At 38.2% G+C, this 16,547-nt stretch overlaps 1 protein-coding gene across 2 annotated transcripts in view; it reads right to left on the reverse strand.

The window, feature by feature from the left end:
- Positions 1-16,547, reverse strand: part of Fhl5 (four and a half LIM domains 5) — a 42,170-nt gene that overhangs the window by 14,781 nt on the left and 10,842 nt on the right. The window lies entirely within an intron of this gene.

Raw genomic sequence — 16,547 nt, forward strand, 5'->3', positions numbered from 1 at the left:
TCCTTAAGCTCTCTCTCTCTCTCTCCTCTCTCTCTCCTCTCTCTCTCTCTCTCTCTCTCTCTCTCTCTCTCTCTCTCTCTCTCTCTCTGAGACAGGGTTTCTCTGTACAGCCTTGGCTGTCCTTAAGCTCTCTCTCTGCAGATCAGGCTATCCTTGAACTCATGGAGATCCACCTCCACCTGCTTTTTCCCCACGTGCTGGGATTAAAGATGAGTGCCACCACCACCCAGCCTATGCCACCACCACCTGGCCTTTTTCTTAAAACAAAAATCATCCAAATCATGAGACAAAGTCTTTTATTCACCATGTGCCAATTTAGGAATCAGTGAGAACATGGTAGACAGAGATGTCCCACATCAACACGATCCTGGGACCTGTGGACAGCATGGTTATAACTGGCATTACACAGCTATTATGATGAGTTCTGGAAGTGGGATTTCATAGGAATAACAATTCTTTTTTTAATTCAAACGTGCATAATTAGTGCATTCCTAATTTTACTGCATTTTTTATTTCTAAGTGTATTAAATTCTCAATAAGGGTCTTGCATTTTAATCCTGAGGCCTTCCTGTTCACTTCTTCTCATCTACTGTTCTAGATAATGACTCCAAAACCTGCCTCCTGCTAGGTTTGGCCATCTGGAACTGTGCATTGAAAGGTTCCCACCAATCTGAAAACACAAAGTTCCTCTGAAGGCAGGATTCATTACACATGCTAGGTTTTTATGACTTTAGTTGAGCAATGTCCTAAGTATGGAGATGCCAGAAAAACTATAAGATTCTTTAAGCTCCAACACAAGACCAGCATATATATGGCATGAGTCAGTACAACAGTTTCCAACAGAATAAAAACTGACTTAAATATAAATCTAGGGTTAGACTTTGAATTATTTTATAAACCCAGAAAAGCAGTGAGCATGGTATTTTAAGTATAGCCAAGAACAATAGCACTATTTTTCTTTGTAAAAAATGGAATATGAAATCTCTGGATTTGGTAGAATGTATTCTGATTCTCCCATCTAGATGTCTTTCATTTTGGGAAAACCAGTAGATCAAGTAATTCCTATGGTGCTTTAAAATGTTTTGATGCTCATTTGTGTCCACTCCCTGTAAAATGCTATTATTAAACTTTGTTTCCTTATTTGAATGATGTAGCAAGAGTTTCTTGGCAAATCCACATTGTTATTAATTCCTGGTGTAGTGATTTTGTTTATTGCTCTTCACAGCTAAGTAGGGGAAAGAATGAGGATCTGGAATACAGGAGTCTTTTCCCAGGAAAGATACAAACTCAAACTAGAAAGCTCCCAAAGGGATGCGGCCAAAATTATCTACAAGGAACATTGAATTCCCTATTTGATTAATTTCACAGATACGTCCATTCCTAGTGAATACAAACATATTCAAAACAGCAGGAAACAGCTGAAAACAGCAGGAAACAGATCTATTCCCTTGAAACAAAAATATTTCAAAGTATATTTACAGCAACCCATAGGATACTTTAACTTCTTTCACTTAATATGGAAATACCATTTTTATTATGAATATGTATTTAGTTTAAAATGAATAGTGTACCACCATGAAACATGGGTTCCCTTCTGGCTTAGGAATACTCAGACGAATTTCATTTTATGAGATTTTAGTATACTGGAAAAATAAAGACAAAATCCTTCCAAAGTGGTACTATTCCAATAACTTATTTAAAACATTAATTTACATTCAACACTCTAAAGATAAGGACAAGAACACGCCATCCTCCCTTACCAACTGCATGACAGCCTTTGTGCTACAGAGAAAAGCTGGATCATATTTCCTTACTCTTAGAAAGAAAAAAAAAAAAAGATATTTCATTCTCATTTGTAAAAACATCAAAGAGTTGGGTAGGTTAAACACAAAGTTGGTTCAGTATCTTAACAATCGTTTGAGTTTTGCATCTCTAAGATTATACTTAGGATTAACTCAGTGGTGTTTGACTTCCCTGCCTCTCCCAAGGCACAGTATCCTCAACTTACTCAGGGAATTGTGAATCTAATCTGAAATTAGCAAACTGAATATTTACTTTTATCTTGGCGAAAAAAATGTTCAGTAAAAAACTCAGTCCTCATTTCATGATGTCCATTAGTTAACTATGGATGTATAGATATTTTCAAATATTTTACTAAAAATAAAAGGATCATTGCCATAGAAATATTACCACACACAATATTTAATACCATATACAATTCTTAGGGAGTCAATAGAAAGACCAGTGGGAAAGTTCTTTCCTTGCAAGGGTTTAGGGGAGTTAAACTGCCAGAAATCTGTACATCAAGAAAGAAGGGAAGGTGGAACATCTTTTGGGTATATGTCCAGGAGCAGTACAGCTGGGTCTTCAGGTAGAACTATTTCCAATTTTCTGAGAAACTGCTGGATTGATTTCCAGAGTGATTATACAAGCTTGCAATCCCACCAGCAATGGAGGAGTGTTCACCTTGTTTAATATCCTTGATAGCACATGGCATGTGCTGTCACTTGAGTTTTTGATCTTAGTCACTCTGATGGGTATACAATGGAATCTCAGGGTCTTTCTGATTTGCATTTCCCTAATGACTAAGGCCACTGAGCATTACTTATGTGCTTCTCAGCCATTTGAGATTTTTCTGTTGAGAATTCTGCTTGCCTCATTTTTTAAATTGAGTTATTTGGTTTGTTGGTGTCTAATTTCTTGAGTTCTTTATATATTTTGTATATTAGCCCTCTGTCAGATGTAGAGTTAGTGAAGACATCTTCCCAATTTGTAGGCTGACATTTTATCCTATTGACAGTATCCATTGCTTTACAGAACTTTTCAGTTTCATGAGGTCCCATTTTTTTTTAGATTTTTTTTTTTTACTGAATATTTTCTTTATTTACCTTTCTAATGTTATCACCTTTCTAGGACCCCCCCGGAACCCCCTATCACATCCCCCTCCTCCTGCTTCTATGAGACTGTAACCCACCCACCAACCTACTCGCCGTCTCCCCACCCTCACACTCCCCTACACTGGGGTGTTGAACCTTCACAGGACCAAGCGCCTCTTCTCCCATTGATGCCCAACAAGGCTATCCTTTGCTGGAGCTATGGGTCCCTCCATGTGTACTCTTTGGTCCAATTTTTAAATAATTGTTCTTAGAGCCTGAGCCATTGGTGTTCTGTTCAGGAAATTGTCTCTTGTACTGATGTGTTCAAGGCTATTTCCAACTTTTTATCCTATTAGATTTAGTGTATCTCGTTTTATTTTGAAGTCCGTAATCAACTTGGACTTGAGTTTTGTGGAGGGTGATAAATATGGATCTATTTGCATTCATCCTCATGTAGACATCCAGTGAGACCTGCAACACTTGTTGAAGATATTTTCTTTTTTCCATTGTATCATTTTGGGTTCTTTGTTAAATATCAAGTGTCCATAGCTGTGTGAGTTTATTTCTTGGACTTTGATTTTATTCCATTCAGCAACCTGTCTGTTTCTATACCAATACCATACAATTTTTATTACTATTGCTCTGTGGTGTAGCTTGAGATCAGGGTTGGTGATATCTCCACAAGTTTTTATTGTTCACGATTGTTTTAGCTATCCTGGGTTTTTTTTTTTTTCCTTATGAAGTTTAGAATTATGCTTTCAAGGCCTGCAAATGACTGTGTTGGAATTTTGATAGGAATTTCATTTAATGTACAGATTGCTTTTGGTAAGACGGCCATTTTTCCCATGTTAATCCTACCAATCCATGAGCATGGGAGATCTTTCAATCTTTGAATATCTTCTTCAACTTCTTTTTTTATTCAGAGACTTGAAGCTCTTGACATACAGGTCTATTACTTGTTGGTTTGCGTTATACCAGATGCATTTTATATTATTTGTAGCTATTTTGAAGGGGATTGTGTGCATTATTTCTTTCTCGGCCCATTTATCATCTGTATAAAGGAGGGTACTGATTTTTTTTGAATGAATTTTTGTATTTAGCCACTTTGCTCCTGAATATACACTCAAAAGATGCTCCAGCATACCACAAGGACACATGCCCCACTATGTTTCTAGTAAGTTTATTTGTAATACTCAGAAACTGGAAACAACCCACATGTCTCTCAACCGAAGAATGGATACAGAAAATATGGTTCATTTACACAATGGAATACTACTTAGGTTTTATTATTATTTTTTTTTAATTTCTTTTTTTTAAAGTCTTTTTTTAAAAATTAATTTATTATATGTAAGTACACTGTAGCTGTCTTCAGACACTCCAGAAGAGGGAGTCAGATCTTGTTAAGGATGGTTGTGAGCCACTATGTGGTTGCTGGGATTTGAACTCTGCACCTTTGGAAGAGCAGTCGGTGCTCTTACCCACTGAGCCATCTCACCAGCCCACTACTTAGGTTTTAAAAACAAGGACATCATTAACTTTGAAGGCAAATGGATGGAACTAGAAAAATATCCTAAGTGAGATAACTCAGACACAAATGGACATACATGATATATACTCACTTATAGATATTACCCATAAAATATAGGATACCCATGCTACTTGTCACAGAGGCAAAGCTAAACAAGAAGGAATCTCAGTCAAGGATGCTTGCATTTTACTTAGAAGGAGGCAAATAGTCATAGGAGGCAGATTGAGGGAAGGAATTGTGTGGGTGAGGGAATGGGGAGGGAAGTGAGGGGTTCAGGATCAAGTGTAGGGAGAGACAGGAGAGAGGACCAGTAGAATGAATAGAAATCTGCAGCTGGGGGTTGGGGTGGGGAGTGATTGAGAACATCTCTAGGACATGCCAGTGACCTGGGATGGGGGAGGCTCCCAGGAGTCTATAGGAGAGACTTTAGCTGAGATGCAAAGCAGTAGGAATATGGAACCTGAAGAGTCTAGCTCCTGTAGCCAGGCAGGACCCACAATGGAGGGATTAAAACATCAATTCACATACAAAACTTTTGGCCTAAAATTTGTTCTGTCTATAAGAAACACAGGGACAAAGATGGAGCAGAGACTGGGGGAATGAGAACCATCCTATGGGGAAGCACCAACCTCTGACACTATTAGTGATAACACTGCTGTGCTTGCAGACAGGAGCCTAGCATTACAGTCCTCTGAGAGGCTCTGCCCAGAAGCTGACTGAAACAAAGGCAGAGACCCACAGCCAAACACTGGCTAGAGCTCAGCAACTCTTATGGAAGAGTTGGGGAGAAAGGATTAACCGCCCTAAAGGGGATGGGAACTCCACAGGAAGACCAACAGAGTCAGCCAGTTTGGACCCTTGGTGGCTCTCAGAGACTGAACCACCAACCAAAGAGCATACACAGTCTCCCCCCTCCCCTGCACATCTGTAGCAGATATGCAGCTCAGTCTTCATGTGGGTCTCTCAACTACTGGAGTGGAGGCTGTCCCTAAAGCTGTCGCCTGTCTGTGGAATATGTTCCCATAACTGGGCTGCCTTGTCTGACCTCATTGGGAGAGGATGCGCCTAGTTCTGCAGAGACTTGATGTGCCAGTGTGGAGGGATGGGTTGGGAAGAAGGGCTCCTCTTCTCAGAGAACAGGAGAAGGAACAAAGGGGGGATGGAGTGTGTGAGTGGAAGACTGGAGGTGGGCCGTGATCAGGACGTAAAGTGAATGAATGAATGAATGAATGAATGAATAGGAATTAACAAAAAGAAAGGAAGGACAGACAAGCAACCACGCCATCATTTTCAGTTTATAAGGCATGAGAAAAGAACGTAAGAGGTTGCTACAGGAACAGAGAACAGATTCTTACTGTGATAGATGAGGCATACAGGAAGACCTTGAAATAGTAGTATTTTGAAGCTCTGACTAAATGTGGAGAGGTTAGACAAAAAGAGTCTTTTTCAGATGTATGAAATTTTACCAATCATTTGTGTGTGTGTGTGTGTGTGTGTGTGTGTGTGTGCGCGCGCGCGCGAGCGCGCATCATTTTGTATTTTTTCTCTTTCTTGTGTATGGATTCAACATCTTTTTTTTTTTTAAATACTCATAGAAGAAATGTATTGCTGCAGTCAATGTAGCAGTAAATCCTTCCATAAGAGTTGCTGAGCTCTAGCCAGTGTTTGGCTGTGGGTCTCTGCCTCTGTTTCAGTCAACTTCTCAGAGAACAGTTATGCTAGGCTCCTGTCTGCAAGCACAACAGTGTATCACTAATAGTGTCAAGGATTGGTGCTTAGCCATGGAATGGTAACGCTGCAGACAAGAGGAATGAGAAGTACCCCTCTCCTGGTGCTAACTTGTCGAAGACAGCAGGGAAGTTTGTCTTGGGAGGTTTAAAATCCTTGAGCAAACCTGACTTATGATTATGAGCCTTAAGAACTATTAGTATTAGCAATGTGCCCCCACAGGATATGTCAACCCATGTAGGTATGCACTCATCGTCATTCATGTGTGCTATATAATTGAGGCATTTGTGTCAAGTTTTCAAATTCATCCCACAGTTGATATAAACTTAAGCTCATAATTTTTATCTATATGTACTCCAGGTTTAGAAGATTGCTTTAGAGGTGATGTGATGTATCACCCAGCACAGGAAGATAAACAAGGTTGTGTTCATCATATTCTTGCTCCAGAGTTTAAATTTGTGTATAAAAGGATGTGAGTTTCTCAGATGAGGAGGATGTTTCCTAGCTGCTATTTTTTCAAGTAAAGAATATTTTCCTGTCAAGTTATATTTTATGGTGAGGAACTGATGAGGAGGCCAAATCTGTGAGCAGCATATCTACTTATATTTTACTCTGCTGGGCAGAACCAAGAGATTTACCAAAGGTATACCTGACAGAGCATGCCAAGCAAGGTGAGGACAGAGAGGACTGGCCGCCATCTTTGAGTTTCTCAATATCCTCCCAAGGTGTTTATACACGTTTAATTTATCTATGAATTTAATAAATATATAACGTATATTTTATTTGTAAAAAAGCCAGCTAGAGGTTGTAAAGGCTATATAAAAACACACAAAACTTACAACACGTTGGTAGAGAGCATACATATAACCTACTAAGAGGGTTGGGGCATTTTATTCACATCTGGATAAGGTTGGGGAGCGGCAAAGTGAGTTGAAAACTTACAGTAATTGAAGTAGCATTCTATGCGTGACAAATGTCTAAATGGCTAAGGTACTTTTTAAAACCCAAGTCGGAATTTTTAGGGGTGGAGAGTGAAGATAAGTCTTTTTCGTTTCTCATGTGATTTATGTCCATCTGAAATTTACCTCCCTCAAGGAAGGAGACAGGAATTATTTTCAGCAATTACAGATTCAGGAACTGCTTGGAGAAGCCAAATCTGCATGGGTGTAATGAACATATAATTTGTCTATCTTGGCTCCGCTCTCTTTCTAGGTGGAAACATATGTCAACCAAAATTATCTCCTCAGTTTTCTTCCCTTAAGTGGGTATTCGGGAAACTCATTTAGCCCTGCTAGCTCTATCTAGAAGGAAGATGCTTAGTGAAAGAAATCTTCCTACTTTTGTGCTGTAGCAATTTCCTTTGAGTTGGTAGTTTCCAGATAAGCCCAGCTTCTTGGAAGAGATACCTGCTGACCTATAACATGATGTACAGTGTACTCTAGGTTCCCTGATATGTAGTCCATAGACGGGTGGGCTTCGGTGATACAACTCTCTTGAAGTCATTCCCCTACTCCTGTAAGTAACTCCAGTAAACTCATTGGTTCATCAAGTTTGACTTTGGTAGTACTATTGCTTTGGTAGCTTCCCTATCGGGAGTGAGACTATCAGTAGTATCACACAACGTGCTTTGACGTGGTTACCCATTCTGGATGCCTACGGTCAGTTTCCCAGGTGTTGGAACCAGATTTTGGCTGTGAATAGCAGTATCAGTGGTGGAGTTAGAGGCAAAAATTGGTGGAAAATGGGCAGGCTGACTTCTGAATCATAGGGTGAAAAAGTCATGAACATGGCAAGCGGGTACCAACCCTGGTGTAACAAACATTAACAATGGGGTATGATACTTCAGCTTCCTGAAAGCCAAATATTATTTTTACCAGTGTGCATAGATTCTTTTTATCTTCATATAGATTCGCCAAAGTGTAGTATTGGTTTTCTCATTTGGCAGGTAAAGAATCTGTTTTCTGAAGCCAGGATCATTTGGATGAAAAAATGCATGATCTAAGAACTTAAATCTGCACCTCTTAAAAACTGGCGTCTGGTATCTTACCCAAAATAAACTTCTCTGTCCTTGAGTTTATGGGGTGGGTCATTTACTATGGGCTAACACAATTGGGAAGCATGCTTATACGCATGAGGCATTCATAGACAGGAGCAAGAAATGTATGCAAAGTGGCTTGCAATGCAGGAGATGGCATTATTATATTAGTGAACAAATTTGGAAAGTATAACTGAAGTAAAGAGCTTCGTTGCTTTAAGATTCAATTTACAGTCAAACTTTTTTTTTATAGTAGGTAAGTGACAGGCTTCTAGGTGACATTTATGAAAACTTAGCAATAGTGAAAGATATGATTAGAAGACACTTTAAGAAAATCAATCAGAAACTTATTTCCACTTGATTGATAAATACTGTGTCTTCATTTAAAAAGTTGTTAATGTGAGAGGGATGTGAAAGAGATTCATTGTGACCTTTTGCATGAGGAAAGTTATTAATGGAAAAATTAGAATAAAACACAAATAAATTTACATTAAATTATATAATTCATGCATATATCAAATTACATAGGGTTAGATATGATTTATACAATCATATCTTGCTATAGGCATAGATTTGTTTTGAGAAATGTGTCATTAATCAATTTCATTATTGGAGTAATGGCTAGATTTTGTTCACATAAGTGTAGATGGTATAGTGTGCAACACACAGGCCATATGTGAAATCTGAGAAGATGGAGAACAGAGCTAAGACAGATTTCTAGAGTTTAGGAGAAGTAACACAATAGCACATTCATGTATCTGCTCCTAGCATTGTAAGAAGTACAGACAATGCATGGGAATGGCATTGGCAGTCAGGGAAGGATGGACAGCCAGAGGCACTCAGGCTGGAGGTGATGTCTCACTGAGAAGAGGATGATGTGAGATATGTGTAGGTGAAGCAAGATTTAGTAGGACCTAAGTGAATACATGGAAGAGCCAGAATGAGTGATCCTGAGATTTCATATCTGACTTCCTCATAGGATTATTGGGCTGCAGAAGATGGGGCATAGGAGAAAAATTGATTACTTCAAATTTATATGCACTGATTTTTGAGGAGCTGAATTTGAGATGCACCAGGTTGTCTGTCCACATCATATCACGTTATATTACATTACAGTAGGTTTGACTTTTTTCATAGCTGAACTATTTGATGGTGGATAAGTTGCCGTGGGAGCTGATGTTGTCAGAAAAAGTTGCGGTTCAGAAAAGTAGGAAACATAAAAGTCTTGTGGAGCAACATGAGCTTTGGAAGAGCGTTAGAAAGGAACTTATTAGTGCAAGTGAGAAACAATTTCAATAAGATGAAGAGGAAACTTTCAAAATTACATTAAATATTACATAATTGCTTTGAACGAAAATATTTATGTATACTTTGTTGCCAGATATCAGAGTTAAAATTTAATGGTAAAGGTGGTCATTGCTGAAAGTTTGGAAAATTATATTCACAGAAATATTCCCCCAAGAACAGAAAACAAGACAAAATGTATTGCTGAATTGGCAAAACAAAACCCCACAAAAATTCAAACTTAAAATAGTAAGGAATCAGCAAGCTAGGAAGAGAGACAATCGCAACAAAAACTTCCTCCCCAGAGAAACCTCCTCAGGTATGGTGATACCAAGCCAGCTATGGTGACCATGGCAACCAGTAAGGACTGACCTCTGAGTTCTTGTGTGTTTTAGTTTAAAAGACTAAGATTTTGGTTTAAAAGACTAATTGAATTAGGTTGGTATTGTCTAGAACCTGGCTTGAACACAGGAAAACTCATACAATCTATGTCATTCCATGCCTGAAAAATTCAAAAGAGAGAATAAGATGAAGGTCAAAGAATGGGAAGGAAACTCATTGGCTACATTAAAAAAACAAATTACTAATGCACCAGAAGTGTGATTTAAAAACCATACTAATCAAAGTCTCAGTGCCATTCTTTTGACAAGGAAAACACTGCACATGAATTGCACGTGTGGTTCTTAGTACCAAGTCTTCAGATGTAGTAACTATATAACTTGGAGAAACCACAAAACCCAGGAAAGTATAAAAGGGACATGCCACTTGGGGAGAAAGAGCTCTGGGTAAAAGGATGGACATTAGAAAGAAGGCCTGCAGCAGTTGTGTTTCTTACTTTTCTGTAGCTCAAATTTCTCTGACAGCATCATTCAATATGATAACATCAGCTCCCACGGCAACTTATCCACCATCAAATGTATCAGCTTCCCTAGGAAGCCACCGACTGCATCAAAGTGAAGAGAGAGAGAAAAAAAAAGAGCAAGAATGGAAAGGAAGCAAATACTTTATTTTTGGTGATCTGATTAGAGAGTCAAGTATCTCATTATGCTTTCAGGTTATTAGAATGGGTAAAATGTATATGTCAAAGTCTATCCTATTATCATCCAATGGCAATAATCAGTAAAGTTGGCAATGTGATTTTGAAACATCTGCCCAATTACTATGTAATAGGTCATTACATAGAAAGATATAAAAGCTTTGACGGAACATGAAGAAAACCCAAGTAGGAAGAAGGATGTAAGTTATTCATGGAGTTGAAGATTTGCTGTTCTGAATGTGTGTGTGTGTGTGTGTGTGTGTGTGTGTGTGTGTTTTCCCTCTTCTTGCTTGACAGATCAAACAAAAACACCATTGGACTATTTTGGGTGGAGTTTATGAGCTTGTTCTATATCCCACATGGGAATGCAAAGCCTGAGAATAATCAAATCACATTCAGTCAAGAACAAGATGTGAATGGTCCCAGAGTCAGATGTCAGGCAAGAACAGAGCTACTGCAACATGCAGTGTGGCAGAGACACAGTGTTAGCTACACAGATCCCTGGAATGAACCCACCCATATAGACATGTGACCTGAGAAACAGTGTTGCATGTGACAAGTTGGAAGGGTTTATTATCCAAGATGAATGATGAGGGACAAAATGGTCTTTTCAGTAATTGACTCTGGGGCAATTGAGTTTCCAAGTGAAAAAGCACAAAATTAGGAAGGTGCTATTTTTCTTCATGTGAAAACATCATTTCTGCTAGATTATAAGGTAGGGCAAATCAGAAACGATGACAATACAGACAGAATGAATGTGTCCATGTGAAAGAGTTCTCAAGACAGAAAAAAAAAACTATCCACATAGATTCCATGTTAAGTTACACGTAAGAACTTCTGTTTGTCAAGAAACTAAGTTAGTGAAAATGAACCACAGAATCAGAGAAGAGTCACATTCCAGAACATGGAAAGATTCCAACAAATGCATAAAGAAGAAAAAGTGGGCAGCTGAAGGACCCAAGAAAATGCCTAAGAGGAGAGTCAAGAAACTACTTGGAAATGTCCTCAGCGTAATCCATACTAAAGAATTTACTAAAAGAATTTAGCAAGTTCTACTATACCAAGAAAGAAAGAGGGAGGGGGGAGGGAAGAAGGGAGGAAGGGAGAGAGGGAGGGAGGGAGGGAGGGAGAAAGAGAGGGAGGGAGAAAGAGAGAAAAACAAATATATATGCATGCTCAGAACAGTAGACTATCTGTATAGCAAGACACAGCCAGTGTGTCCATGGGAGATAAAATAAATAAATAAAATAAATACATGCTTCTCTACCATCTCACCATATGGTAATAAAAGCAGATAAGTCACAGGCACCCTCCCCAACACCAAACTTTATAATCTGTAAAACAGATAGTGGCAAAGATTCCATAAATCTGTATTATTCACATAAGTAATACCAGCAAAAGACAGTAATCAGAAAATTTTATACACACACACATGAAAGCACACACACATTTGTAATATAGAAACATACTCATGCACACACAATATGATAGAAGGATTTTTTTTTAAGTATGGTGGTGATTGTAACAACAAGGTTCAGTTTTAAATTAACTTTTGATTTTGAAAAAGTTTAGGAAGTTAGATAAAAGTCTTTGAATATACAATGGATTCTACTATATAAAGCTGATTTGTTATTCTTACATTTTACACATATATTCTTTTCCAATGTGCAAAATGTCAGCTAATGCAGTGTTGTAAAAACCAAGAACTATTATATGTTTGATTTCTTACTTTTTTTTAAAAATCAGGGATACGAGATTCTCAAATAAGTGAGCTTTTACCTTTCTGTGATAGAGATTAAGTAAATTTGACCCTACGAATTCCAACGATAGCTCTGTGCAGTTATGTTTTTCAAGGAACTTTATCTCTTTGTGTTGTAGCCTGATGGAGCTGAATTATCATATATCCTCTATTCTAAATCCAATTATAAGTTAACCTCATTGATTTGATTATAGCTTTGTATTCACCAAGGCAGTGGGTAATGCTGATTAAAAATAATCACAGTGATTACAAGCCTTACATAGAGAATGTGTGGCAAATGGTATTTAAGATGACTTTCTTTTCAAGTGCATAATTTAATGGCATAGATGCTCATAAATTACTGTCATATAGATCAGCCGTTTTCAATCTGTGGATCATGACCCTCAAGGGAGTTACATAGTAGCATATCAGAATTTACATTGTGATTCATTAACAGTAACGAAATTACAGTTATGAAGTAGAAACAACTAATTTTATGGTTGGTGGGTCACTATGACATCAGAAACTGTCCTGAAGTATGCCAGTATTAAAAAGACTGAAAATCAGTGGTATAGATGCCAACATATGTACTCTTTGGACTCTGCTGGGATTTCTGGCTTAATTTTACTTGTGTGTTTTTCCCAGAATACCTTCTGGGGATGATTCATTTGTTTTAGAATTTTAGGGATAAATATGATTCAAAGAATAACCTTGGAAACATTATTAACGTGCTTTTGGAAAACAGTAAAAAATCTCGCAATATGAAATTTGTCTGCTTCATGGATGACTTGGAGAAGCAGACTGGATGAGGGTTCTTAATTTAAGTTGTACTTCATTGGATTAACTTTCTCATGTAGGGCTTTAATTTCAAAGAATTGCTGGAAGGTCAGACAGGTGTAAATGAGCAGGCAGAAGCATTTTAAAACATCATCGATCAAGGGACTATGTGCACCATCCTTTACAAAGGGTGGTCAAAGCAGTCTACACTGCATAATTACGGCTGCCCTGTGCTTGCTGAGACAGGTGTCTCATGTGCTCTTCCCTTCACCCCTTACACATGTACTCGACTGAGTAAAGCCATGTAATTTTTCTTAACCACAAAATAAGAATTCTATTCGCTGCTAATGATGCCACCCAAGCATGCAAAAATGAAAAAGTCATGGCATCCTATAGCTAGAAACTATGGTTCACATTTTGACAGAGTAGCTATTTTTGCCCCCTTAAAAATGCTACTGACCAAAAAAAAAAAAAAAATCACAACCAAACAACCCAACAATCTTAAAATAACCAAAGTCATAACTTTCAGACATCAATCAAAAATAACCTAAATCAAGCAACAGAGAATTGGGGTGGAATGTTTGATATTAGTCTCTAGGGAATCTTTGCAAGCCCAGATTGTTGGAAGTTTGATGTTTTGTGTAGAGAGTTCAAACATGAATTCTCCCGAGAGCCAGCGAAGTACTCTCCCATGAAATAGAGCAGTGGACTAGACTTTTCCATCTGCTAATTTATTCTGTGGAGATGAGCAAAGAAAAAAGATGTATGGTTTTACGGAGAGATTACTTTTACAATGGCACTGTGATAGTAGCCATTAACTGTAACAGAGGTAAAAACCATCATTCTCATGAAGTTATGAACATAACATTTTAATAGACATTTTATTCTTTCAGAAGTAAATTCATAGGCTTCATAGTGCACTTGATTTTTAATCCACTAATGTATAAGCAACATTTTCTTATTTTTATTTATTTATTTATTTATTTATTTATTTATTTATTTATTCACTTTACATCCTTTTCACCGTCCCCTTCCTGGTCACCCCTCCCACAATCCTTTCTCCATCCTCCCACCCCTTCTATGCTGAGCAGGTGGAGGACCCCCTGGGTCTCCCCCAACCCTGGCACATTAAGTATCTGCAAGGCTAGGTGCATCCTCTCCCACTGAGGCCAGACAAGGAAGCCCAGTCCAGATGGAAGAACATATTCCACATAGAGGCAACAGCTTTTGGGACAACTCCTGCTTCAGTTGTTCAGGACCCACATAAAGACAAGCTGCACATCTGCTACATATGTGTGGCCAGCTCATGTATGTTCTTTGGTTGATGGTTCAGTCTCTGAGAGCCCCAAGGGTTGGGGTTAGTTGGCTCTTTTGGTCTTCCTGTGGGGTTCCTTTCCCCTTTGGGCCTTCACTCCTTCCCCCTGTTCTTTCATAAGAGTCCCCAAGCTCCTTTGTCCTTAAGGTAACTGGGTCTTAACCACATCTCTGCTTTCCTTTAATCTATCATTACAACAGGAACAATGAACATTTCAGAAGATATGATTTGAACCTGTCTTTCCAGTCTCTGTGTTCTTGCTTAGCTATTCCTGGAAAAGATATTTTGGGAAAGCAAATCCAATTCCTGGATTGTTTTAGTCTCTTTGAAGCCTTTTCAGGAATCTTTGTACCAGGCCTTGTTGAAGACATGCTTAGAGAGCTGACTCATCTAATGGTACCACACAGGCTCAGTGTATATTAGGGAGCAAGGCAACCCTGTTTCCTAGTGATGACGTCCAGTCTTGAAGTCTACCAGGACAAATATAATACACACTGGCAAGTGTTCTCTAGCTTTGTATATCCTCAGTTAACAACTAATCTGTGAAGTCCTAGAGAGTTATTAATCATATCAGATTTTTAATTTTTGTTTTTGGTCATCCTTTCTAGCTGGAAATTGCCTCATCATATTCATGCTAGTGAATGATTTCAGTGGTGCTGGACAGTCATTGATATGCCTATTCAACAACGTTCCTAACTGCTTCCCTTGCTCCTAATGACAAATGCAAACTTGCCAGCAAATAGTGTCATATGCCATTGTAGAAATTAAAACTAGTGAGGACAGAGCAAAACTGTTACCAGGGCCATGTCTGCACCACACATTAATCACTGGGGTAACCCTTATCAAGACAGACATTTGGGTGGTAGGTCAGAGAATGTTGCCTTGGGCTGTGGAAACAGAATTGGAAAGAGAAGCTGTGGCCTTTCCATGAACTTTCCATCAGTGATCTCAGGGTTATAAGCCATAAAGAGGTGAGGCTCTGAGCACTAAATAACCAAGGTAGTCAGTTTATTTTCCCTATATTTTAAAGTAATTTCACTACTAACAGGCAAAGTCAATTCTTTTTTCATTAGTTACCATAAACAGATGACAAATATATTCATTTTAGCAGTTGCTCTAGAGCAGGGCCAATTAGTGATTTCTATTCTAGGAAGCTTGGAACATTGCTTGGGGCTCGAATCACTATATTATAGTTGGTTAGTCCCAACATTGTATAATTTTTAAAAAGCTGAAAAGCATCATAATATAGCAAATCAAGCAAAAAATAAATATGCCTTTAAGTATAAGAAAGAGTTTCTACTTCTGCATTATATGGATAGTATTAGAAGCTGTTCAATAAAAGGAATAAAATGAAGAAGATGTTTAGTGTGTAGTAATTTATAGTGATAGTTTATATATTCTTTGTTTTATAGTACTCACAGAACAGTTCTTTCAAAAATCTACAATTTATGTAAATCACAACTCCAGGTTAAAAAGAAGGTGAACTTTCAGCCATTCAACAAAAGGCAATAGATAGGCTTTTACAACCAATCACATATTATTTTCTGAGCTTGTAGCAGACTAGTCAAATAATATATTTTTACATTTCTTCACATTGATGTATGAACTGGTTTATGATCTTCCTGGTTTATGATCTTAAAATTCATAAAACACAAGAATGAAAGAAGAGATCATTTCTGGTCCTGTTAAGAAAAGCCCTTAACATTTTCAATTAAAGGGTTTATGAGAGCACATTTAGAAATTATGTAATTTCCAATCTGTTTAATTAAAGTGATTTATGATTCTCTTAGAAATGTTAAATTTATACCTTGTAGTACATACATTTCAGTTTAAGCTCAGTATGACAAGTTACATCTTGAGGCTAGTCCTCAGACTGGAGTCAGGTATCCCCTCCCTTCTAACAGGTAATTCAAATGTCTCAGATGAAACTGATGGCAGTTTGTGAAGGATTCCTATTGCAGAATATTTAATCACATTCTGAACCCCGAGATTGTCCTACTGAAAAGCTGTTTCTAGTTTTAGTGTGGCTCAGTCTTTAGCACGCACTCTTCACCCCTCTAGGCTGGAATACAGATGTGCCCTTAGTATACCGTAACCTTTAATCCAAAACAGTAAAGGTAATGCTAATTTGTAGAAGGAAACACTTGTATTTGAAAGTGGTGTCTAGCCGGTCTAGCCGGGCGTGGTGGCGCACGCCTTTAATCCCAGCACTCGGGAGGCAGAGGCAGGC

Source organism: Mus pahari, chromosome 22 (genome assembly GCF_900095145.1).
Source record: "Mus pahari chromosome 22, PAHARI_EIJ_v1.1, whole genome shotgun sequence".
NCBI lineage: Eukaryota > Metazoa > Chordata > Mammalia > Rodentia > Muridae > Mus > Mus pahari.